Source organism: Chiloscyllium punctatum, chromosome 50 (assembly GCF_047496795.1).
Source record: "Chiloscyllium punctatum isolate Juve2018m chromosome 50, sChiPun1.3, whole genome shotgun sequence".
In the NCBI taxonomy this organism is placed as follows: domain Eukaryota; kingdom Metazoa; phylum Chordata; class Chondrichthyes; order Orectolobiformes; family Hemiscylliidae; genus Chiloscyllium; species Chiloscyllium punctatum.
Window position 1 is genome coordinate 43086015 of NC_092788.1, and position 24763 is coordinate 43110777.

A 24763-nucleotide genomic window follows, 5' to 3' on the forward strand; every position below is an offset into this window, starting at 1 on the left:
ATTCCGGAGGTGAAGGGTTTGACTTAACAGAGACTGAGTAGATTGGGATTATATTCATTGGAATTCAGAAGAATGGATAGATATAAAATAATGAATGGAAGAAATAAAATAGAAGTAGAGAGGATGTGTCCACTGGCAGACGAAGCTCGGACAAGAGGGCATCACCACAAGGTTAGAGGCAGCAAATTTAGGAGTGAATTGAGAAGGAACGTCTTGACCTCGATAGGAGTGCATTACCCAGGGAAGTAGTTGATGCTAGTTCAATGAACGGTTTTAAAGCTAAGTTAATTTTTTAAAAAAGAAATAATTAATTAAGGAATATGGTGCGAACGTGGGTAAATGGTTCTGCATCCACAAAATGATCAGCCATGATCTTATTGAATGGTAGAGCAGGCTCGAAGGGCAGGACGGCCTTCTCTTTTTCCTTGATCTTTTGTTCTTATATTATGCATGCCTCCATCACTCGTGACTTGGAGGTGCTGGTGTTGGATTAGGATGGACAAAATTAAAATTCACAGAACACCAGGTTATAGTCCAACCGGTTTATTTGGAAACACTACTTTGCCGGTCCTTCATCAGATGGTTGTGGGATTTTAACTTTGTCCCTCACTCTTGTAACTGAGAAATAGCAACAAAAGCCACGAAGCAGTGCGCAAGCTCCAGCCAACAGTTGGTATTGTGGACAATGAAAAAGGTTATCTCAGAATACAATGGGATATTGATCAGATGGGCCAATGGGCTGAGGACAGGCAGATAGGAATTAATATAGATAGATTAGGTTAGGATATCTGGTTGGCATCGACAGGTGTGATTGATGTCAGCGGCGGACCAATGGAAAGGCAGGGGCGGAGCTGGAGGACCTGGCGGGGCAGTTGGTCCTCCGGCCAATCAGTGAATGAGGGCGGGACTAGACTATACCACGTGATCATCCTCGCTGTGAGCGCGGATGTTTGGAATGTGTGTGTGCGGAGAGCAGTCGGTAAGGAAAGAAATAAACAGCAGGAAGCGGGAGGGAAATGGTGTTGGTATGGTCTGAGAGGTTTTACAAACATTTGCTGCACATCGGAAAATACAAATTTGAAACAGTTCCGTTTTTGCAGCAAACGGGAATATGTCTCGTTGAGTAATCGGCCCGAGTGAGCGCCGCCATCTTTATTCGGGGCAATGATTCACTGGACACGTGCGCGGCCGCCAGCTTTGTAGGGGGCAAAGTTCAGAGGGATGTATGTACAGCCTTCCCTGGTAAAAAGAGTCACAGGGCAGGATTTACACAGAGCACATTCAAACCCAGAGAAATGGACTTTTTTCTGGATTTGTTTCGTCATTCATTTAAATGATTTGGATGTGAATAGAGGCCGTATAGTTAGTAAGTTTGCAGGTGACACCAAAATTGGAGGTATTGTGGACAATGAAGAAGGTTATTTCAGAGTACAGTGGGATATTGATCAGATGGGCCAATGGGCTGAGGAGTGCCAAAAAGGGTTTCATTTAGGTAGATTAGGTTAGGCTATCTGGTTGGCATAGGTTGGACCGAAGAAGTCTGTTTCTGTGTTAGACATCTTTGACTGTGGGATCATAAAAGTGAACTCTGCTCTGGTTCACCTCTGGGTTCTCTGATTATCTAGCTTCCTCAGTCTCTCGTGGGTATATTTTTGCTCTGTATAGTATTTTACTATTACTTTCACAGCTGCTTTGTAAATGAATTGAAAAATGTAGAGCTGGAAAAACACAGCAGCGCAGGCAGCATCCGAGGAGCAGGAGTATCAACGATTCGGCATAAGCCCTTCTTCAGGAATGCAAATGAATTGTCCACTGCTGCCCGGCTCCTGACCGTATGATGTTCCATTATCAGTTTATCTTTTCCACAATATCTTTGACAGTCAAGAATTCTTTTTTCCAATAAGTGAGTGCATTTTCCTTCAATTTTCTGACAGTCAAATTCTGCACCATTTTCATTCCCTGTAATTCATATTGCACTCCCTGAAACATCAACTGTGTATTTCTCCTTCCACAGAAACAAGTGATCAATGCCAAAGCCTTGTTGCCTGTGGAGAGGGTGATGTTTGACTTCCTTGTACTGCTGCAGTTTGTGTGGTGAAGGTGCTCCCACAACGTGGTTGGGTAAGAGACATTACAGATTATTCACTCAGCGATATTGAAGAGTAGAAGATATCTGTACAAATCATCATGGTTTTAATTTCACAAAAATATTATTGAGAACTTTTGACATAAGGCTACAGATGGAGAATATTGTGTCCAGTGACCAAAACCATTGCCAAATAAGCAGTTTTTCAAGAATGCCTTAAAGGAAGAAAGTAGATCTTAGAGAGTTAGAGTGGGGATTCCAGACCATGTTCCCTTGGAGTCTATAGAAACAGTCACACAGGTGAACTCAAAACTAAACACATCATTGAGAGTCTGAACTAAAATGAGTTATTGAGATATGAAAAGGTGTGTGGTGCAGGGAGATAGGAATAATTACAGCCAGCAATTAATTCAAAGGTGCGAAAGTAAATTGTTGTCACTTATAAATGGGAGTCTTTTGATTGATCAGCAAGTTTTGGTACAAGTGAGCACTTCGGCAGTAGAGTTTTCAATATTCTTGAGATTATCGGGAGGGTGACTGTGGGATGCTGGCCAGGAGTGGGTTTAGACAATGAAATCGAGTGTTAACAAAAGGAATGAATGAGAGTTTCAGCAAATGAGCTGAGACTGTGGTGAGGTCAGGTGATATCACTGAAGTCGAAATAGTGGTCTTGGAGGGGGTCTGGCCTGTCATCCTCACCTCATTCAGCTGTTTGTCAGTTTGTGAATCAAGTGTGTAACAAGCTCAGGAACTGAGTGGCCCTGGCAGAACCCAAAATGGGCATCACTGAGCAGCTGCGTGACAGCACTGTTGATGACACCTTCCATCACGTCACTGCTGAGCGAGTGTGGACTGATGGAGGGGAATTGGCTGAGTTGGATCTGCCCTGTTTTTTTGTGTTGGAACATCCCTGAGCAATGTTCCACAAAGTCGGTAGGTGCCAGTGTTGGAGCAGTACTTGCCTTGGTGGGCAGCAGGTTCTGAAGCACAGACAACATTATTATTGCCAGAATATTGGCATGGCCCATACCTTTACACTGCTTATCCATTTCTTGATCTGATTTGAAATGAGTTTTCAACCAAGTCGATTCATATCTGTGATGTCAGGGACCAATGGAGAAGGCTCATCCACTTGGCACTGCTGGCTGAAAATCGCTGCTAATGCTGTCCTCTTATCTGTTGCATGAATGTGTGAGACCCCTCCATCGGTAAGGGTGGGGATATCTGTGATGCTTCCTCCAGTGAGTTGTTTAATTGTCCATCACTATTCTTGACTAGGTGTGGCAGAACTGCAGAAATCAGATCTAATCTGTTGGTTATGGGATCACTTAGTTCTATTTGGTGTTGCTTGTGCTGTTTGCCATGCAGGTTTGGTAGCTGCACCAGGTTGGCACCTCATTTTTAGGTATGCCTTGTACTGCTCCTGACATGCCCTCCTACATTCACCATTGAACCAGGGTTGGTTCCCCAGGCTTGATGTTGATGGTTAAGTGGGGGATATCAGGCCATGAGATTTCAGATTGAGCTGGAGTACAGTTCTGCTGCTGTTGTTGGCCCACAGTGAGGCCGAAGTTGTAGGGTCAAGAGGGCTGATTGTGTGGTTGTATTTTCCAGTGCATTGGTAGATGTAATGTGGTCCATCCAGTTTCATTCCTTTGTTGAGACTGCGCAGTGATTAATACAATGAGTGACTTGATGGCCCACTGTCGGGTTTCTTTCCCTCAAGGACATTGTCAATAGCAGAAAAACATCCCCAATGGTTCCATGGCAAACAGTAGATTCTTCATTCCAGTTAATTTTTTCTTGAATTCAGAGCCACCCTCTACCAATTTGGGATTCAAACCTGAACTTCAGTTGTATATTTTAATATTCTTGATAAATACGACAGGTTTGTTCACTTATTTTTAGAATCACTATCACAGGTTTGTTTTTATTTCCAAAACAATAAACAAATGTCCATTATCCTGTCTCCTCCATCCAACAACAAGTGTGAGGAGCACATGGAGTTTCTCTGTCAATAACATTGAAACAATCCGATCAGCTGCCTCTGCTTCTTTCCTCCCTCTCCACAAGCCCACCAAGCCATTCTGCCTCACAAGGATGCTCCTAAGTCCTAAACTTGCATTTCCTAGAGTCCCTTGTCAAGCCTTATTTGAGGTCATCTTGGCCATTTACCCGAGTGTAGCTAAATCATGGACATTCCAAATCTCTGTCTCATCCTCCTGCTTGTCACCGTCATTTCTGCCTGCACCTCCCCCCCACCCCCCGCCTTGCAATTCACAGATATTGTTCCATGAGCTGTCTGTCTGTCTTTTCTGGTTATGTCCTTCTCTCCAATTCTGCTAAAACCTAATATTTGACCTCACCATCATTGGAAAATCCTGCTCCATCTCCACTCTCCCTTTCTGAATTCATTGTATTTGGTGTCCCTCCAGGATCTATCCTTAGTCCGTCCTGTTTCTCACCTACATACTGCCAGGAGGTAACATCGCCCAAAAGCACTGTTAGGTTTCACATGTACACTGACAATGTCCAGCTCTCCCTCCCCATCATCCCTCTCCATTACTCCACTGTTACTCAGTTATCAAACTGCTTACCACGCTTCGATTAGCTGCAATTCACTCCAATGATACACTGTCATTGTTAAACCCATTGCCTTCAGTTGCTATTCCAAATTCATTTCCCTTACTGCTGTGCCCCTCCCTCTCACTGGGAAGTGTCTACACTCTTCACAATATTGCTTTCATATCTGACCCCAAGGTGTCCTTCTGATCAGACATCTACACAATCACAAACACCAGGAATTCCAATCTCTAAAATGCTGCTTGTCTCCTTCTCACCCCAGCTTCATTGCGACTGAAACCCTAACCTGTGTCGGTGTTGCCTTTAACTTAACAAATCTGAAACAGAATCCTTGATTCCGCGACTGACCCAGAATCTGGTTCAAGACTCACCCGTAATGGGACACATCCTCTCCATATTTACCCTGTCAAACCTCGACAGCATTCTGTATGTTTCAAAGAGATCATCTCTCATTCTTCCAAAGTCCAGTGAGTATATTCCCAACTTATTCAGCCTTTGCTTACAGGATAATCCCTTCAAAACAGGGATCATCCCAATGGATCTTCTCTGAAATGCCTCCAATAAACTGCTCTATTTCATGAACTAAAGTGACCAAATCTGTTCACGTTACTCCAGATGTGGTCTCAGTTGCCATTTGTTTAGTTGCCCGAAGGTATATACTCCAAACTCTTATATTGCAAACTCTTTGAAATAAGGGACAGCATTCCATTCCCCTTCCTGGTTCCATGTTGTAACTGTGTGCTCGCTTTCTGTGTTTCCTGCTCATTTTCCCCCAGTCCCTTTGTGGTGCAGCTTTCTACAGTTTATCCCAAGTTATACTCTATTTGCCAACTTGTTGCCCAGGTTTCCTGTGAATATCTCTCTGTAAACTGTTTATAATCCTTTTGGAACTTTCCTGTTATGCTTTTTCTCGGAGATTTCCCCCCTCATTATTCGAAACATGTACTGTGAGCACTGGGCAGTGGGAAGCATGCTCAGTTGCTATCTTTCAGGGATACTCTGTTTCATGACTGGTAGGACCTTGTTGCCCATTGGTCAGAATGGAGACAACTTGCCCATCAAGGTGCATGAGCCTTCCACACCCCCATGTCTTATTGATGAGGCACAGCGGCAGAACGGAAGGAAAGAAAAGGAAGGAAATCCTGCTCTCCACATCTCACTGAATCTTGGGACATTCTGTCTCATGTTCAGTCACATGAAGTCCCAAGGTGGAAACTCATCAATACCCACATAGATTTGCCCTTGAAGTTCCTGCTAACCTCCGCCAGGGGTAATGTGTACAGTCCTCCTGGGCCAGGAGGAGGGGATTGTATGAGTTTCAAACTTGAACTGACAGTGACGGATTTTATAAACTTGTATTACAGGCAGATATTCAGATGGTAATCTCCGTCACTCTAACGCCAAACTCTGACAGAATTACTCCATTCATCAGGACCTGGATATTCATATTGTGTGAGAGTATTGTGTTCCAGATCAATACCATTTGCTGAATAAAAGATCTCCTCTCAATAGATCTTCCCAAATCTTCAACATGTGTCCTGTAACCCTTGTATAATGAGCTGATGGGTCTAAGGTTTATTATTACAACGTGTAACTTTTGTAAACCGCTTTGTCACAGCTCGCCAAATTTCCTTTGCTACAAGGAGAACTCCTCAGTTTCCCCAAACCCCTGATTCCCCAATGTCTGTTTTCTCTCTATAAGGTACACATCAGGATTGTGTTGGAACATTCTCCACTTGCCTGCATCAGTGCACCCCCCCCCCCCCCCAACAATATTAAAGAAAGTGAACATCCTCCAGGGTAAAGCACTGTACCTGAGTGGTTTCCCATCCACCACCTTCAGCATTCCCTTTCCCCACCCTCGAGGGACAGTGGCATCACTGTGTAAAAGACCAAGTCAGCATTGTCCTACCCGACCATAGGACTGCTCTCTCATTATAGAGAGATATCTGGTAGTGGTTAACCTGAATATTACCACAGCACATGCAAGGGGAGAGGTTGAAAAGGAGAGTCCATTAATTGCGGATGGTTATTCTTGATGTGTATTAGCAACACACATGTCACGTGAACAATTAGTGTTAAAAAAGCCCCACAAATTCTGCAACTAAAATCCCCCATTCCTTGAACCATCCTGGTAAATCTCCTGTGCCCCGTCTCAGGGACCCTGCCATCCTTCACAATGTGTGGGCGATCTCTGGTTCGCACAGACCCAGCTGCTCTGAACCCTGTGGGTGATAGCATAGAGCAACAGTTGCACTAAACCTCACTGTCTGGAAGAGAGTGAGAGACAGAAATCCCGAAGGCATTTAAAATCTATTTAGGAACACACTTGCAATGCCAAGGCTGACAGGTCTATGGGCTCTGTGCTGGAAAATGGAATTAAAATAGTTAGCTGGGAGATTTCTTTACAGCATAAACCCAATGGACCACAAAACCGTTTTCCGTCCTGTAGACCACAGACGCGTAATATAGGAATATGACAAGCCACAAATAGCAACCGGGTCAGAGAAGGTGATATTAGAATAGGTGATACGTGATTGATTGATGTTTTTTGGAGGAAAATGTGACAGAGGTTAAGCGGGACATTGTGGAGCTCAGGGTGCAGGAATCTGAAATAGAAATGGGTTATCCTGAAGGCTGGAATTAAAGAAAGGCACATCACAGAGATTTGTGAGGGTGGAAAAGATTAAAGATAGAAAGTGTGTTGAGACTGGAGGAGATTAGAGGTTGGAGGATGTTGCAGAGATTGAGATGTTTTTGATCCCAGAGATAGTGATAGTTCTGAGGCTAGAGAGGAATTAGAGATAACGATGAGTTGTTCGCTTTCCCAACACTACCTCTTTACTGATAATGATTGTTTCTCTGTCATCATCTGCCACATCCTCCATAGGCCTGCGACAATGAGAGTACACAGACAGTATGTTCCTGTTAAGGCCAAGGCTGGGAGGCGTCGAGAATGCTGCATGACCTGAGAAATTGGGGCTCTGGTCAAGAAAATGAAGGAAGGATATGGCAGGTACAGACCCCACTGTGTTTGTGTGAATCCATAGAGGACGATAAGGGCAGTCGGAGTATACTCACGGGAAACCAGGAGGCAAAAAAGGGGACATGAGATAGCTTTGGGAAATAGGTTTAAGGAGAATCCAAAGAGATTCTACAAATACACTAAAGAGAAAAGAATAACTAGGCAGAGAATAGCCACCCTCAAAGATCAACAAGACTGTCTATGGAACAGCAGGAGGTGGGAGAGATTTTAAGTATTTGATGTCAGATTTTAATGAAAGGGGATATGAAAGTTAGAGAAGTTGGAGAAATAAATAGTGATAACTTGGCAAGTGTACATATTACAGAGGAGGAGGTACTGGATGTCTTAAAATGCATAAAGGTGGATAAATCCCTGGAATCTGATCAGGTGTATCCCAGAACTTTGTGGGTAAATAGGGAAGCTTTTGCCGGGCCCCTCGCTGCGATATTTGTATCATCGATCGCCACAGGTGAGGTGCTGGAAGATGGGTGCCATTATTTGAGAAAGGTGGTAAGGAAAAGCCAGGGAACTATAGACCGGTGAGCCTGAAGTCAGTGGCAGAGAAGTTGTTGGAAGGGATTCTCAGGGACAGGGTTTACATGTCATTTGAAAGGCAAGAAATGATTCGGGAGAGTCAGCATGGCTTTGTGCATTGAAATCAGTACCTTGGACTTGAGAAAGACACAAGGTTTCACATAACACACTGGTTAGCAGGTTCAATACCATAGAATTCTGGCGGAACTAGCTGTTTGAATACGGAATTGGCTGGAAGGTCAACGAGTCAGAGATGGACAGCACAGAAACAGAGACCTGTCAGTCCAACCAGTACATGCTGATCAGATATCCCAATGTAATCTAGTCCCACCTGTCAGCACCCGGCCCATATTCTTCCTATTCATATACACATGAAGATGCCTTTTAAATGTTGCAATCGTAATGGCCTCCACCACTTCCTCTGTCAGCTCATTCCATACACGTACCCCCTCTGTGTGAAAACGTTGCCTCTCAAGTCTCTTTAAAGTCTTTCCCCTCATACCATAAACCTATGTCCTCTAGTGCTGGAATCCCCCACGCCAGGGAAAAGACTTTGTCTATTTATCCTATCCATGCACCTCAGGTTTTCATATACATCGATAAGATCACCTCTCAGCCTCCGACGCTGCAGGGAAAACAGCCCCAATCTATTCAACCTCTATTTAACCCCCCAGCCTAGCTCAAATCCTCCAACCATGGCAACATTCTTGTAAATCTTTTCTGAACCCTTTCAAGTTTCACAACATCCTTCCAATAGGAGGGAGACCAGATTTGTACGCAACATTCCAAAAGTGGCCTAACCAATGTCCTGTACAGCTGCAACATGATCTCATAACTCCTGTACTCAATACTTAGTCCGATAAAGGCAAGCATTCCAAATGCCGCCTTCACTATCCTATCTACCTGCACTCCAAGGTCTCTTTGTTCAGTAACATTCCTCAGGACCTTACCATTAAGTGTATAAGTCCTACTAAAATTTGTTTTCCCAAAATGCCACTCCTCGGCCCATTCACCCATCTGACCGAGATCCCATTGTACTCTGAGGTAATCTTTTTCACTGTCCACTACACCTCCAGTTTTGGTGTCAACTCACTAACTTTACCTCCTATGTTCACATTCTAAGTCATTGATATAAATGACGAAAGGTAGTGGATCCAGCAGTGATCCTTGTAACACTCCACTCGTCACAGGCCTCCAGTCTGAAAAGCAACCCTCCATCACCACCCTCTGTCTTCTGTCTTTGAGCCAGTTCTGTATCCAAATGGTAAGATCTCCCTGTATCCCATGAGCTCTAACCTTGCTGAGAAGTCAGTGTCATAGTGGAGGGTACTTTTTGGACTGGAAGCCTGTGATGACCAATATGCTGTCAGGCTGGGTGCTGGGTCCACTGCTTTTTGCCATTTAGATAAATGATTTCTATGTGAATATCGGAGCTATGGTTAGTAGGTTTACAATAGACACCAAAATTGGAGGTGCAGTGGACAGCAAAGTTACCTGAGAGTACAATGAGACTCCGATCAAATGGGCTGAGGAGTGGCAGATGCAGTTTAATTTCGATAAATGTGAGGTTCTTCATTTTGGAAAAGCGAATCAGGGCAGGACTTCTACACTTAATGGGAAGGTCCTGGGGAGTGTTGCTGAACAAAGAGATCTTGGAGTGCAGGTTCATAATTCCTTGAAAGTGGAATCATAGATAGGCAGGGTAATGAAGAAAGTGTTTGGTGTACGTGCCTTTATTGGTCAGTGCATTGCGTACAGGAGTTGTGACGTCATTTTGCGGCTGTACAGGACATTCCTTCAGCCACTTCTGGAATTCTGCTTTCAGTCCTGGTCTCCCCGCTATTGGAATGATATTGTGAAACTTGAAAGGATTCAGAAAAGATGCAAAGGTGTTGCCAGGGTTGAGGGATTGAGCTATAGGGAGAGGCTGAATAGACTGAGGCTGTTTTCACTGGAGAATTGGATGCTGAGAGGTGACCATAGAGGTTGATAAAATCATTAAGGGCAAACAGCCAGGATCTTATTCCTGTTTAGGTGAGTCCAAAACTAGAAAGCACAGGCATGAGGGAAAAGATTGAAAAGGGATATTAGGGGCAAAGTTTCAAACTGAACATAGTATGTGTATGGAATGAGCTGCCAGAGAAAGTGTGGAGGCTGGTACAGTTACAACATTGAAAAGGCATCTCATTGGATATGTGATTGGGAAAGGTTTCGAAGGATATGGGCCAACTGTTGGCATATGGGCCGAGATTAATTTAGGATATCTAGTCGGCATGGACAAGTTGGACTGAAGGGTCTGTTTCTGTGCTGTACATCTCTATGATGCTAATAAATTAAAATTAAGATAGGTTTCTCTTTTATGGAGAGTTACCAGAAGGCCAGACAATTCTCCTTGGAGCTGAGAAGGTTAAGCAGTGATTTTGACCAGGAGTTGATTTGTTTCCAGGGTATTTCATTTACAGAGAGACAGAGTGAGAAATTTTTAACGTCACAATTTTTAGTAACTATTTTCAGGTGACTGGCAAATAATGCAAAGAAAAATGTCAAGATTTTTTTACTCAGTAAGTTCTGAGCATCTGGAACAGTTTGACCAACAGCTGGATGCAGATTCAGTAGCTATTGTCAAAACAATTTTGAAATTTAACATTTTTAAGGAAGGATTTGGAGGGCTATGTCCAAATGGGAGGTGAGTTGTGATAGACTGGCACCATCTCCAGAGGAAGAGAGTACAGCCCCAATGGGCTGAATAGCCTCCAGTCCCTGTGCTCTGTGATACTGACCCATTCACTGTGAATGATGAAGCTCATCGCAGGGCAGAGCCGTAGAGATGTACAGCATGAAAATAAATCCTTTGGTTAAAGTGGTCCATGCTGACCAGATATCCCAACCTAATCTAGACCCATTTGCCAACACTTGGCACATATCACTCTACACCCTTCCTATTCATATTACCATCCAGATGCAAATCGTTTAATTGTACCAACATCCTCCACTTCCTGACAGAAGATTCCATACACGCACCAACCTCAGTGGGGAAAAATATTGCCCCTCAGATCCATTTTAAATTCTTCCCCTCTCATCTTAAACCTATGCCCTCTCATTCTCGACTCCCCGACCCCGGGGAAATGACCTTGTCTATTTATCCTACCCAGGCCCCTCATGGTTTTATAAACCTCTATGAGGTCACCCCTCAGCCTCTGATGCACCTGGGAGGATCCCACCACTCGGGTCACAATGGGGCCTGGCTGATTGACACAGCTTCAAACCAATAGGAGAGTTGGCATGATCCTCCAGCCAATGGGAGTGAATGAGGGGTGGGTCCAGCAGGCCAACACATGACCATCAGCTTTGCAGGCGCAGTGTCACTGTGAGGGGGGACTGAATATGAAGGAGTGGGAGAGACAGCAGATACTGGGAGAGAGATGGAGTTAGTGTGGACTGGGAAGGTTGATAAACACTGTTTCAGTCTGCTAGACCTGAATTAGATACTCCGGGTAAATTAGAACCACAAGAACTTCGGATGCTGTAAATCACACACAACAACCAGAAGGTACTGGAAAAGCTCAGCAGATCTGGCAGCATCTGTGAAAAGAAATCAGTTCGCATTTTCGATCCAGTGATGCTTCCTCAGGAACTGATGTTACTGAGAAAAAAAGAGTCTGTTTTTACGCAGAAGGTAGGGATTAAGGAGTAAATGATAAGTGGGGATAGAGTCCAAAGAGAGAGATAGGAGCAGTTGGACAGAGGAGTGAATAACGATCGGACGGGGGGAGGGTGAAGAGCTGTTTATGGGGACTGTTAGTGGCTAACCATAGGTAGTGTGTAATGGCAGGCTACGTAATAACAAGGCCTGGTATGTGGGGTAGGGGGCAAAGACACTAGGACGTGGGAGAGTTCAGGACCTAAAATTATTGAATTTGATGTTGAAGCCAGAGGGTTGCAGGGTTCCCGATTGGGAGATGAGGTGTTGTTCTTCCAGTTAGTGTTAAAATGTGGCGCTGGAAAAACACAGCAGGTCAGGCAGCATCCAAGGAGCAGGAGAATTGATGTATTGGGCATGTCAGCACTTCATCAGAAATGTGGGTGGGGGAATACGGCTGAGAGATAAATAGGGAGGGGTGTTTGGGGTTGGGGGAAGCGAGCTAGGGAGGCAATAGGTGGTTGTAGATGGAGGGTAGTGGTGAGAGGGTGGAATGGATAATTGGAAAGGAAGATAGACAGGTGGGACTGTTCAAGAGGCCAGTGCCGAGTTGGAGGGTTGAATCTGAGATAAGGCGGGGGGTGGGGGATGGGAGATGAGGAAACCTTCATGCTGTGTGGTTGAAACTTCCCAAGATGGAAGATCAGGTGTTCTTCCTCCAGGTGCCGGGTGGCTCGGATTTGGGGATGGAGGACTTGCATGTCCTTGGCAGCGTGGTGACGGAGGGGGTGGGGGGGAAACCGAAGTGGTCGACTACAGGGCGGTGGGGTTGGTTGGTGCATGTGTCCCAGAAATGTTCCATGGAATATTCCACAATTTGGCGTCCTGAGAGCAAGGGACACAATCGGTGAGGTGTTTGGGTGAGCAGGGAAATCTCTGCTGGATGTGGGAGGATCCAGTGGTGCCTTGGATGGAGTTAAAGGGAAGGTGTGGGCACAGGTTTTCCACCTCTTGCAGTGGCAAGCGAAGGTGCTTAGAGTAGAGTGTGGGTTGGTGGGGAGTGTGGATCTAACGTGGAAGTCACAGAAGGTATGGTCTCTGTGGAATGCTGAAAGGGGTGGGGAGGGAAATATATCTCAGGTGGTTGGATCTGATGGTGGAAAGAGCAGAGGATGATGCGTTGTATCTGGGTGGAAGGTGAGGATGGTGGGATTCCATCTTTGTTGCATTTGAAGGGGTGGGGTTCAAGGGCAGTGGTGTGGGAAGTGGAGGAGATACACTGGAGGGCATTGTTGACCACATGGGAGGGGAAATTGCAGTCCTTGAAATAGGAAGCCATTTGGTATGTTCTGAAGTGTTCTTCCAGCTTGCATCAAACTTCACTGGAACACTGCAGTAAGCATGAGACAGAGATGTTGGACAGGGAACAGTCTTGTGTGTTAATGAGCAGGCAACTGGAAGCTCAGGGTCTTTTTTGCAGCACAATGTAGATCATCAGCCACCATTTCCACCACCGCCACTGAGATGCGAGAAGGTTCCTGTCTCCTCCATTAACAGCTTTCCACCTTCCCACTCCTTTATCTTTCCAAATGTTCCTGTGTCTCTTTGGGCTCTGTCCCCACCTATTATTTACTCTCTAACCCCTATCTCCTGTAGCCCAAAGATCTGTAGGTTCGGTGAATTGGCCCAGCTAAGGTTCCCGTAGTGTTCAGGGATGTGCATTAGTTCGGGGGAAATGGAGAGTAATAGAATAGGAGAATGGGTCTGGGTGGGATAAACTTCGGAGGGTGGGTGTGGAATTGTTGGGCCAAAGGGCCTGTTTCCTGAAGGGATTCTAATTTTCCCAGCTGTCATCGGTTCTGAGGAAGGGTCACTGGACCCGCGAAAACCCATGGTGTGTGCAGGAGGCGGAAAGGGGAGAGTGGCAGCAGAAACCAGATGAAATGTATCAGTGTAGACTGGGAGGGTTTAGTTACACTCTGGGCAGGTAGTTAGTCTGAATTAGAAACTCTTGGTCCCACGTTTGCAGCAAAGGGGAAGATGGCTTGGGCCTCAGGTAGTGAGAAGTCCTGGGTTATGGCCACCATCTTTATTTGGGGCAAGGTACAGCAAGGAGCATGCACGGGTCCTCTTCCTGGGTGGGGGCGGGGTGATTTGAAGAGGAGCATTTACACATCAAACACATACCAAGAGAAGTGTTTGTCTTCACTATTTATCTTGCACTGACTGAGCTTTGTTTTGTGAATTCATTTTATAGGATATTAATTGAGGATAATTGAGACTGGGATCTCAATAAACAAGTTTCTCCAGATAGCAGAGTCCTCAGGATCTGAATATCATTGGGATTTAACTGTGGAACGAGAAAGGTTTGTCTGTTCTGTCTGTGGGAAAATATCTTCAATATTTTTGTCAAGCCAAAAGCAGAACGATGTTCAAGTTCATGGTTGGATCACCCTTGGGGTATGTGTTCAATTCTTGGCCCTCTAGCTGTGGAAGGAGGTATTGGCCTGAGAGAGAGCACAGATTTATCCAAATTACACCTCGTCTTTTTGCAGGAGCTGTCAGATTTAGTCTCACTCATCCACTTTATAATGTTAATCTGTAAACTCCCGACTTCCAATTCTCTGCAAATTTCTCGTGGACTCAAATTCCAGCACCATTTCAGGTGGAACGTTCCAGATTCTGACAACTGTCTGTTCATTCAGAAACTGCTGAAGTCCATTTTGACTCTGGGGTTACAAAGGGCTGAATTGAAAGATGCAATGCTGGTCTGAGCTCCCATTGAGGTGCATTGGAACAGTACAGGAGGCTGAGGGAAGTGTAGGTGTGAGCAGACAATGAAAATGCCCGGACTACACTGTGAGTGCTGCTTGGCTCAATGAGTGTGTTTTGCAGTTGGGTGTAAATAGTGAGGTGAGACAGGGAGAAGGTGAAGCTGAAACTCCGTTTTAGTTCAGGCCTTTCAGAAATTCACAGTCCCAATGGGAACAGCCAATTTGTCAGTGATACCTGTGGAGTATTTAAGTTTTTAAAGTATGACATATCAGCTTAAGTAAAGATTTTTTTTTGTTATTATAATGGACATGTTTGAAGTGAAGGAAGGTTACTCACTCATTTAAATTCTTTTAATGGGAGTAACTAGATGAATGTAGAGAGACGTTGTGACAGGAGCCCTCAGACCTGTGGTGTGCTCCTCTTGTACAATGTGGGAAATAAGGGCCGCTTCCAGTGTCCCTGACGGCTATGTGTGCAGGAAGGGTTCCCTTCTGCAGTTACTGGGAAACTGCTTTTCAAAGCTGGAGCTGAGAGTAGACTCACTGTGGAGCATCTGCAATACTGAGTATGTTATGGACAGCACGTTTAGTGAGTTAGTCACACTGCAGGTGAGGGTTACACAGGCAGAAAGGGAATGGGTGAACATCAGATCGAGTAAAAGGCTCAGGAAGTGAGTACAGGAGTCCCCTGTTGTTATCCCCTTCTCATACAGATACTGTATACCGCTTGGGATTCTGTCAGGGCAGGAATGGGTGGGGTGGCTTCTTGGGAAATCAGCATCAGCCAGGTTCATGACACCACCGAGAGCTCTGCTGATCAGAACAAGAGGAATGATAGTGGCAGGGTTATAATGACAGGGGATTCAATAATCAGGGGTACAGCCTGGCACTTCTGTGCCCACAGACATGAATCCAGGATGGGATGTAATCTCCCTGGTGCCAAGATCCATGATATCATGGAGTGGCTGCAGGACGTTCTGGAGCTGGAGGGTAAACAGCCCATGGTGGTGCAACACACAGATACCAACGACATCGCTAAACAGAGGGATGAGGGCCTGAAAGCTGGATATAGGGAGAGCAGAGATACATTAAAATGTAGCTCCTGAAATGTAATAATGTCAGACTTACTCCCAGTGCCATGTGCTAATGAGAGCAGGAATGAGAAGGTAGATCAGCTGGATGTGTGGCTGGGGTAATGGTGTAACCAGAGAAGGGTTATGATTCATCAGGCACTGGGACCGTTTCGGGGACGGACCTGTACCAGCCTGACCGGTTACCCCCGGGCAGAGCTGAGACACATCCGTTGGGACTTTTGCCAGTTCTATTGGTGAGTTTGTAACTAGTCTGGCAGGGGAATGGGAACTAAAGTGTAGGCTTAGATGGGTCAGATTCAGGACAGGGAATGGGAGGTAGAATATTAGTGATTTTTAGATTAGATTAGATTACTTGCAGTGTGGAAACAGGCCCTTCGGCCCAACAAGTCCACACCGCCCCGCCGAAGCGTAACCCACCCATACCCCTACATCTACATCTACCCCTTACCTAACACTACGGGCAATTTAGCATGGCCAATTCACCTGACCTGCACATCTTTGTGACTGTGGGAGGAAACTGGAGCACCCGGAGGAAACCCACGCAGACACAGGGAGAACGTGCAAACTCCACACAGTCAGTCACCTGAGGCGAGAATTGAACACGGGTCTCTGGTGCTGTGAGGCAGCAGTGCTAACCACTGTGCCGCCCACTAATGTAGTTAGCGGCTCAGAAAGCCAAAGGAAAGGAGGATTAAATGAAGATTGAGTCCCTCTTCATCCATCAGTCCTGACATCCCAGGAAGGTGAGTCAACAAAATCTGGAGCTTTGTACATGTCGATGACTCTGTGCTTCAGCAAAATGGTGGAAATCTGCAATAAAAACAAAAAGCGCTGGAGATCCTCAGCAAGTCTATCAGCATCTGAAATGGTGACAGATGCAGGAAACATTGCAGCTTTGAAGTGTTTAGATGATCACACCAAGCACTACAATATTGGTTACATGCTGAGTGCCAGAACGTGGAACTAGCATAAATAGGTGCTTGATGACCAGCATGAATACGATGGGGCTGGAAAGGTGACGTTTCGGGTCAGGGCTATTTATCAAGACTGACAAAGGGTCCTGACCCAAAACATAAACCTTCCTTCTCCTCTGATGCTGCCTGACCTGCTGCACCTCCCCAGGTCCACTTTGTACAGACTCTGACTTCCAGCATCTGCAGTCCTTAACTATCTTCCCATCCCAGGACTCATCTGGTGATCCTCCTTTACACACTCTCAATAACCAGGAGAGCCTTCCTTGGAAAAGGGGAACAAAGGTGTATACAGTACTCCAGGTGTGGTCTCACCAAGGCCCTTCCAGAAAGGGATCCCTGTCCCCATCTTATCCATAATGGTCATCAAGCACACATGCCTGGTGTGATCATCTCAACACTTCTTCAAGGCTGCAATGTTTCCTGCATCTGTCACCATTTCAGATGCTGCCAGACCTGCTGAGGATCTCCAGCACTTTCTGTTTTCTCTGTTATAGAGTATTGAAAGGGGGGATTTGCAGTTGAGAAATTCAAATTGAACTTCATGTTACTTGATCCGTGCCGATCTGAATATCATTGGCCTTTTCATCTGGAAGGAAAGGTGTGTATTCTGTCCGTGGGTGAATATTTCAAATGTCAGTGTGACTGGAAAAGTACTGAGACAGTGAAGTCCATGTTAGTGTGGGGACTTGGTTTTTGAAAGTCTAAAAAATCATGGCACATTTCCCTGGAATAGTCAAGCCACAGATTGGTTTTGTATGAGGACAATTAACCATGAAACCAGAAAGACCAAAGGATTCCTGCATCATGGAAAAATCTATGAAAATGGGATTGTTGTAATGGAGTGAATTATGTAATCCATTGGTGTTGTCACATCGGTTCCAGCGCCGTAGGGAAACATGGGAAATGTGATGAATGCAGTGTAGGTTTCAGTTATTCAACTGGAAAGGTGAAGAAGAAATTTACAAGGATGATGCCAGGTCTCAGGAGTCTGAGGTACAGGGAGAGGTTGGACAAGTGAGGACTTTTTTGTTTAGAGCAGAGGACACTGTGGGGGAATATTTTATAGAAGTGTATAAGACCATGAGAGGCATGGGTAAGGTGAATGAACTCGGTCTTTTTCCCAGGGACTCAAGTGTTGGAGGGCATCAGGTTAAAGTTAGAGGAGAAAGAATACATGGGAAACTGAGGGGCAACTGTTCTACACAAAGGTGGTATGTATATGGAATGAGCTGCCAGTGGAAGTGGTTGAGGTGGGTATATTAACAACAAGTAAAAGACATTTGGACAAATGCATGGATAGGAAAGTTTCAGAAGCAGATGGGCCAAGTGCAGGGAAATGGGGTTAGTGTGGATGGACATTCTGATTGGCATGGGCCAGTTTGGGCCAAAGGGCCTGTCTCTGCTGCAGGATGCTATAACTCTAAGTGCATTTGCTATTTCTCCCCCTAATTCTGTTGGTATCATGGTATGTATTCCATCAGGGCAAGGAGACTTGTTTACCTTTAGCTCCATTAACTTGCCCAGCTCTAACTCTTTCGTGATAATGATTGTTTCTTGGTCCTCACCTTCCTCAGTCTCCTTATCAATTACTGGCATGTTCTTCGTATCCTCCACTGTGAAGCCTGACTGCTGTGTGCTCATATTCCTGAACCCTGCTGGATAGGAATAACCAGGCACAGAACTCTGAGAGGTCTTCTTTGAGTCTTTTATTGATGAAACACGGCAGTTACATGGATAGTGTACATGCAAAACACCTCCAGGCAGCATCAGGTAACTCCCCGCCTGTCCGATGTGCCACTCCCATTCTTAAACCTTTGTGGTTTGGGACCTTGAATAGAGACTGTCTCTCAGTATTATCTCCATGGCAACGGCAGTTAGAAAGTCGAGGTCAGTTCAGCACTTTGTGGTTAACCACCCCCGCCCCCCCAACGCCCCCGTGGCTCCCTCAAGTACCTGACAGGCAGTTCAGTTTCCGTGGGGCTCTCTATCAGGATGCTGATGTGCAGGAGCCAGGGTTGGGGTGGGGTGGACAAAGTTAAAAATCACGCAACACCAGGTTATAGTCCAACAGGTTTATTTGGAAGTACAAGCTTTTGGAGTGTGCTGTGATTTTTAACTTGATCAGGATTATCTCTATGGTAACAGTTAAGTGCTTCAACAATTACAGAGGCCATGTGTTCCCCACACAATAGGTTCCCCTCAAGCAGTGTAAACTGCTATTCTGTCCCTGGGGATAGCTACTCATCACTTTTTATCCCCAAATCCATCATGCTTTCTGTTGATCTTTGAGGTTTTAAAATCTCTGAATTTATCCTTGGTCTTTGCCAATTTGTATGCCTTCTACTTCAATTTCATAGACTCCCTTATTGCCTTAGACATGGCAGATTACTCCTTTTCCTACAGTCCTTCCTTTTCACTGATATATACTTTTGCTGAGAAATTTGAAAAATTACTTTGATATTCCTCCACTGTCTGAGAACTGTCCCACAGTAAAGTCTTTGCTTCCAGTCTGCATTAGCCAACTCCTGCCTCATCCTATTGTAGTCTCCTTCGTTTAAGCACAGGATCTTGGGATTGGATTTAATCTTCCCGCTTTCCATCTGTGTTCTAAATTCTATCAGACTTATCACAAGTCTTTTTATCAGATTATGAGGTGAGACGATGTTTCCTGGGAGTTTTGGGTTTCATTGTCAGCGACCACCTTGGCTTTGTAATAAAGTACAGGATAGATATTCACAACACAAGGTCTAAAATCATAAATCACTGTCTCCCCTCAGTTTAAAATTGCAAAATCATTATCTCCTACACGCTTCCTCACTATCTAAGTTTGGAACACTAATCCACCTGACTATCCTGCTGTTTCTGAAGATCTCCTTTGGTGAAGATGGTGAGTTTTGGATTCATCTTTCTGGTTATTACCGTAAGAAGATAAGCACTGGGCACAGGAGAGGCAATGCAGCCCTTCGAACCAGCTCCACCATTTAATACAGTGATGATTGAGCTCACCTCTGTCTCAACTGGATTTTCCCGCCAGCTCTCTCTCACCCTTCAACCCATTGCAAATTCAACAACTGTATCTCTTCATTAAATTGGCTCATTGTCCTGGCATCCACCGCATTTTGAAAAGGGAATTCCACAGATTCACAGCACATCGAGATAAGTACATTCTTCTTCATGAGAATAGAATAGAGTCCCTATAGTGCAGAAACAGGGTATTCATCCATCGATTCCACACCAACCCTCTGATGAGCATCCCATTCAGACCCACCCATTCCCTGTAACCCTGCATTTCCCGTGGCTAATTGCCTAACCAGCACATGCATGGACCCTGTGAGCAATTTGGCCTGACCAATCCACCTAACCTGCACATCTTTGGACTGTGGGAGGAAACTGGAGCACCGAACAAAACCATGCAGACATGGGGAGAATGTGTAAACTCCACACAGTTGCCTAACGCTGGAATCAAACCCGGGTCCCTGACGCTGTGAGGCAGCAGTGCTCGCCGCTGAGCCACCTCTGCTTAAAATCTGCTGCCCATTATTACCCTCCCCACCCCACAATTGGCTGAATGTATATTCCTTACGTCAGAAGTCCGGGTGTCTAAGTGGATGTCTCAGTAAATCCCAGTGACAGCCCACATGTCCTGTGTGTCTGAATAGATATCCTATAGACAACACCCTCCAGCCCACACTTTCTTTCACTTTCCAGGGCAGGTCCCCAGAGGCTTCATGGGGACTACAACCCCCACAAGCCCTGAGGCAGGGACCACACGTGTGTGGGGAAACCCAGCCATGTACATGGACAGAATGTGGACGGGTTTTGGAGCATGTTCTTTGGGGTAACTAGCAGAAAGCATTTCACACTGTGAATGGCTGGAGAAGGGACGCATCTGCCTATAATATTGATCTGTTGGGGGGGTCAAAGTGACACTACGCCTAGATGGGACCAAGTTCCATTCGCAACTTGTCATAACAGTGGGAATTGACCAATGGGAAACAAGGAAGAATCTGACCCATTCTCCCAGCCTGAAGGTTCCTCTTCTGTCCAGGATCTGCCACCTCCCTTTCTGTTTCCTTTTGTTTCATTCTGCTGTTACATTATTGACTTGCAGCAACTGAAGTGAAAGGAAGTGAACCCAGAAAGTGTGCAGACTCTAACCAGGCACGGGAAGTGGTGGCAGAGACCTGTTTATCAACAACTCCATGAGAATGGGGAGGGTGTACTTTAGGGGGTAGCAGAGTCAGAATGGTAGGAGAGAGTAAGTGGGCTGGAGGGTTACAGCTTTGGGGGAAGAAAGGGGAAAAAGATATTCCAGAGAAACTAGAATTGTCTGTTCTGAATTTCTAATCTGTACATATTCCTTTAGACAGGGTGCTAGATGGTGAAGATTTGCAGACTGAAATCTCAAAATCACATGCAGATTGTGATTAAGTTAACCAGTATTTGATGAACCAAAGATGGAGAATCACTCGGCCAAAATCCTGCAACACTCTCTCTCCCAGCATTGTCGGTCTATCTGCGCCAAATGGACTGTGAATGGTTCAAGACAGGAGCTCACTACCATCTTCTGAAGGGTAACGAGAGATGGGGAATAAATGCTGGCTGAGCCAGTGATGCCCATATCCTGGAAATGGGTTCTATCTCTAGTTGCTGAAACCCAATTGATGTTACTGCAGAATGATGAGGGACGCTGAGTGCATCCTCCAGGAGGCAGCACCATCACATTACCCCTGCCTACATCCACACAGTAACACCACAACGCCAATGGAACAAAAGGCAGTGAAGCCAAAGGAGAACTGAAATATAGTTCTTCAAGGTAAAGTCATGAAAGGGGATTGGAACAGAGCAGGAACAGGAGACTGAGCTGGATGGTCAGCTGTTTCCCATTGAATGGTGGAGCAGGAGTGAAAGGCTGAATGGTCTCCTCCTGCTGCTATCTCCCAGGTATGTATATAGTCATGGAGCACGGGTAGGAAGGAGTGGGCAGGGATTCTCCAGGAGATTGCACTTCCACAACAGTTTTCAGTGAGCGATGGTTTGATGGATTTTATTGAACATTTATCTTTAACACAAGGTTTCTAAATTTTGGCTTTAAAATGTTGCAAAAGCTTTTTGCACAGCAAATAAAATTAAAGAAAATAACGTAAACTGTCTGAATATAACAGTTTTAACGCTTTCAACCTCCTGTAAAACAAAATCCTGTCTATTCCCAGACACCATCACTTTCCAGCTACTCAAACTCCAGGGAAATATTCCCTCCCTGTCTGAACCTTTGGTTTGATTTAACTGCTTTTCAGTTGTCATTCTGTGAGGTGTGAAGTGTTCTTTTTCCCCATTTCTCTGACCCAGAAATGTGAGTACAGCAACCTTCCCACCATCAAAATTATCATTCTGCCATTGTGCTTTTGGTTAACCTATAATCTCCAGCAGTGCAAAAGTGAGGACCGCAGATGCTGGAAACCAGAGCCTTGATTAGAGTGGTGCTGGAAAAGGCCTCTCGCCAAAACGTTGATTTTCCAGCTCCTCGGATCCTGCCTGACCTGCTGTCCTTTTCCAGCACCACTCTAATCTACACATATAATCACCAGCAGTAAACCATTTGTGTAACCAATTGAATATTTCCAAACAAAGCCTATTACGGGTCAAGCAAACCATTACAAGTGACAGAGTGAGAAGGGACTAAATCAAAGTAGAGTTGTGGGGAGGGGGTAGCGGTGGAGATAAAGCACTATATCCCCTGCGGTGCCCATCGAGAGCATTGATCCACACTACATGCTCCTTCTCCAAGGACACCCTGCTGTGTAGCCTTTATCCTCAATCATAGAATAAAATCCCTACAGTGTGGAAGGAGAGCAGTGGCCCATCAGACACCACCGACCATCAAAAGAACATCACGCCCAGAGCACTCTAACAGTGTAACACTGCATTTCCCATGATGCACCTATTCTGCACAATCCTGGACACTGGACAATTTAGCACAACTGATCCACCTAACCTGCACATCTTTGGACTGTGGGGAAACCAGAGCACCTGGAGGGGACCCACACTATCACGGGGAGAATGTGGGGACTCCACACAGGCCGTTGACCAAGGCTGGACTCCAACCTTGTACCTGGTGCTGTGAAGTAGCCGTGCTACAATCACAATTTAAATCAAAACAGATGATCCCTGCTCATTGTCGCATTGCTGTTTGTGGAGACTTACTGCTCAGAGAGACATCCTGAGGTTCAGAAAGTGGCAATGTAAGTTCAGTCACCTCCAGCCCAGTTAATGTGGTTAACAACGACATCAATACTCCAACAGTGTCATCATGTACAAGGTCCACTCCTGACTCTGATGGACAGTAACATCAGAATCAGAGTCCTGCAGTCCACACGGAGCAGGTGGATGACCACGTCCCTGTGAGCACTCACTGGGCTCTCAATCGTGTTGAAGATGCAGCAAATCCCGTGTCACACAGAGGGGTGAACAGCTCCTACCCAGTGTGAACACGCTGGGGTCTCAGTGGGGCAGGATGAATCACTGAATCCCCTCTCCCACACTGACCATCTGAATGGCCTCTCCCCCAATGTGGACTCACTAGGGATTCCGCAGGTGCTGCATTTGAGTGAATCTCCCCCCACACTGGGAACAAGTGAATGACCTTTCCCCAGAGTGAGCTCGCTGGTGTTTAAGCAGATCAGAGGACTGAGTGAATCCTTTCCCACACACTGAGTAGGTGAAAGGCCTCTCCCCAGTGGGAATGCACTAATGTCTCCGCTGGTGAGAGATTTGAATGAATCCTTTCTCACACATGGAGCAGGTGAAGGGTCTAAATCCACTGTGCTATCTCTGGTGCCTCAGCAGATTGTAAGATCGAGTAAATCCCTTCCCATACGTGGGGCAGGTGAACAGCCTCTCCGCAGTGTGACTGTGTCGGTGGGTGTCCCACTGGGTGGGGTGAGTGAATTCCTTATTCTGATTGAGTACGTCCTCCTGTTTTCTCGTTTGTTATCGACAATCGCATTCCCCTCGCACCAGAGCCTGTTCCAGTGTTACAGAAACAACAGAATGGTCAGCTACAGCTGGTCACCTGACTGATCACTGGACACGAACGGTTCACTCTCCACAGATGCTGCCAGACCTACTGAATTTTTCTAGCAATTTCTGATTTCCCAGCATTTGCAGATGTTTAGTTTTCCAAAACTCATCTTGTGTGTTTCAGAGGAGTTTATTGATGAAATTAGACGGTTTTGAAAGTTGTACATTAGGTCACACATCAGCTATGATCATCATGAATGGCAGAGCAGAGTTGAGGGGCTGAATGGCCTCCTCCTGTTCCAATGAAAGTTACCCATCGGCAGCTTGTTATTACATTTCCCCTCACTGCTCACTTCACCTCCATGTCTAACACACTGTTACTGACTGAACAAACCTGCTCATGGTCAGTGGCTCCCTCTCCTGCCACCCAGGTTTAACTCTCATCATGGAATGCTGTCTTGTATTACTGCAGGAATGCCCACAAGGACTAATCCTGGATGTTCAACGTTTGGGAGAAGATTTGTAGCTCGGGTGCTCATTGTTGTGGTTCTGTTTGCCGAGCTGGGAATTTGTCTTGCAAACGTTTCGTCCCCTGTTGAGGTGACATCCTCAGTGCTTGGGAGCCTCCTGTGAAGTGCTTCTGTGCCGTTTCCTCCGGCATTTATAGTGGCCTGTCTCTGCTGCTTCCGGTTGTCAGTTCCAGCTGTCCGCTGTAGTGGCTGGTATATTGGGTCCAGGTCGATGTGTTTGTTCATAGAGTCTGTGGATGAGTGCCATGCCTCTAGGAATTCCCTGGCTGTTCTCTGTTAGGCTTGCCCTATAATGGTAGTGTTGTCCCAGTCGAATTCATGTTGCTTGTCATTTGTGTGTGTGGCTACTAAAGATAGCTGGTCGTGTCGTTTCGTGGCTAGTTGGTGTTCATGGATACGGATCGTTAGCTGTCTTCCTGTTTGTCCTATGTAGTGTTTTGTGCAGTCCTTGTCCCATGCAATGATCACGCAGTTTTGTCAATTTGTATTTTAAAGAATTGTCA

General features: G+C 45.6%; 1 long non-coding RNA gene across 4 annotated transcripts; it reads left to right on the forward strand.

The window, feature by feature from the left end:
* Window positions 1-918: 918 nt before the first annotated feature.
* On the forward strand, window positions 919-24047 carry LOC140470114 (uncharacterized). Of its 4 annotated transcripts, XR_011956375.1 has the most exons (6): window positions 919-979; window positions 1688-1903; window positions 2015-2121; window positions 7560-7685; window positions 14126-14234; window positions 21077-24047. It is a non-coding gene; the product is annotated as an uncharacterized lncRNA (long non-coding RNA). The 4 variants fall into 4 exon arrangements; XR_011956377.1 differs by lacking the exon at window positions 14126-14234; XR_011956378.1 differs by lacking the exon at window positions 7560-7685.
* The last annotated feature ends 716 nt before the right edge of the window (window positions 24048-24763 follow it).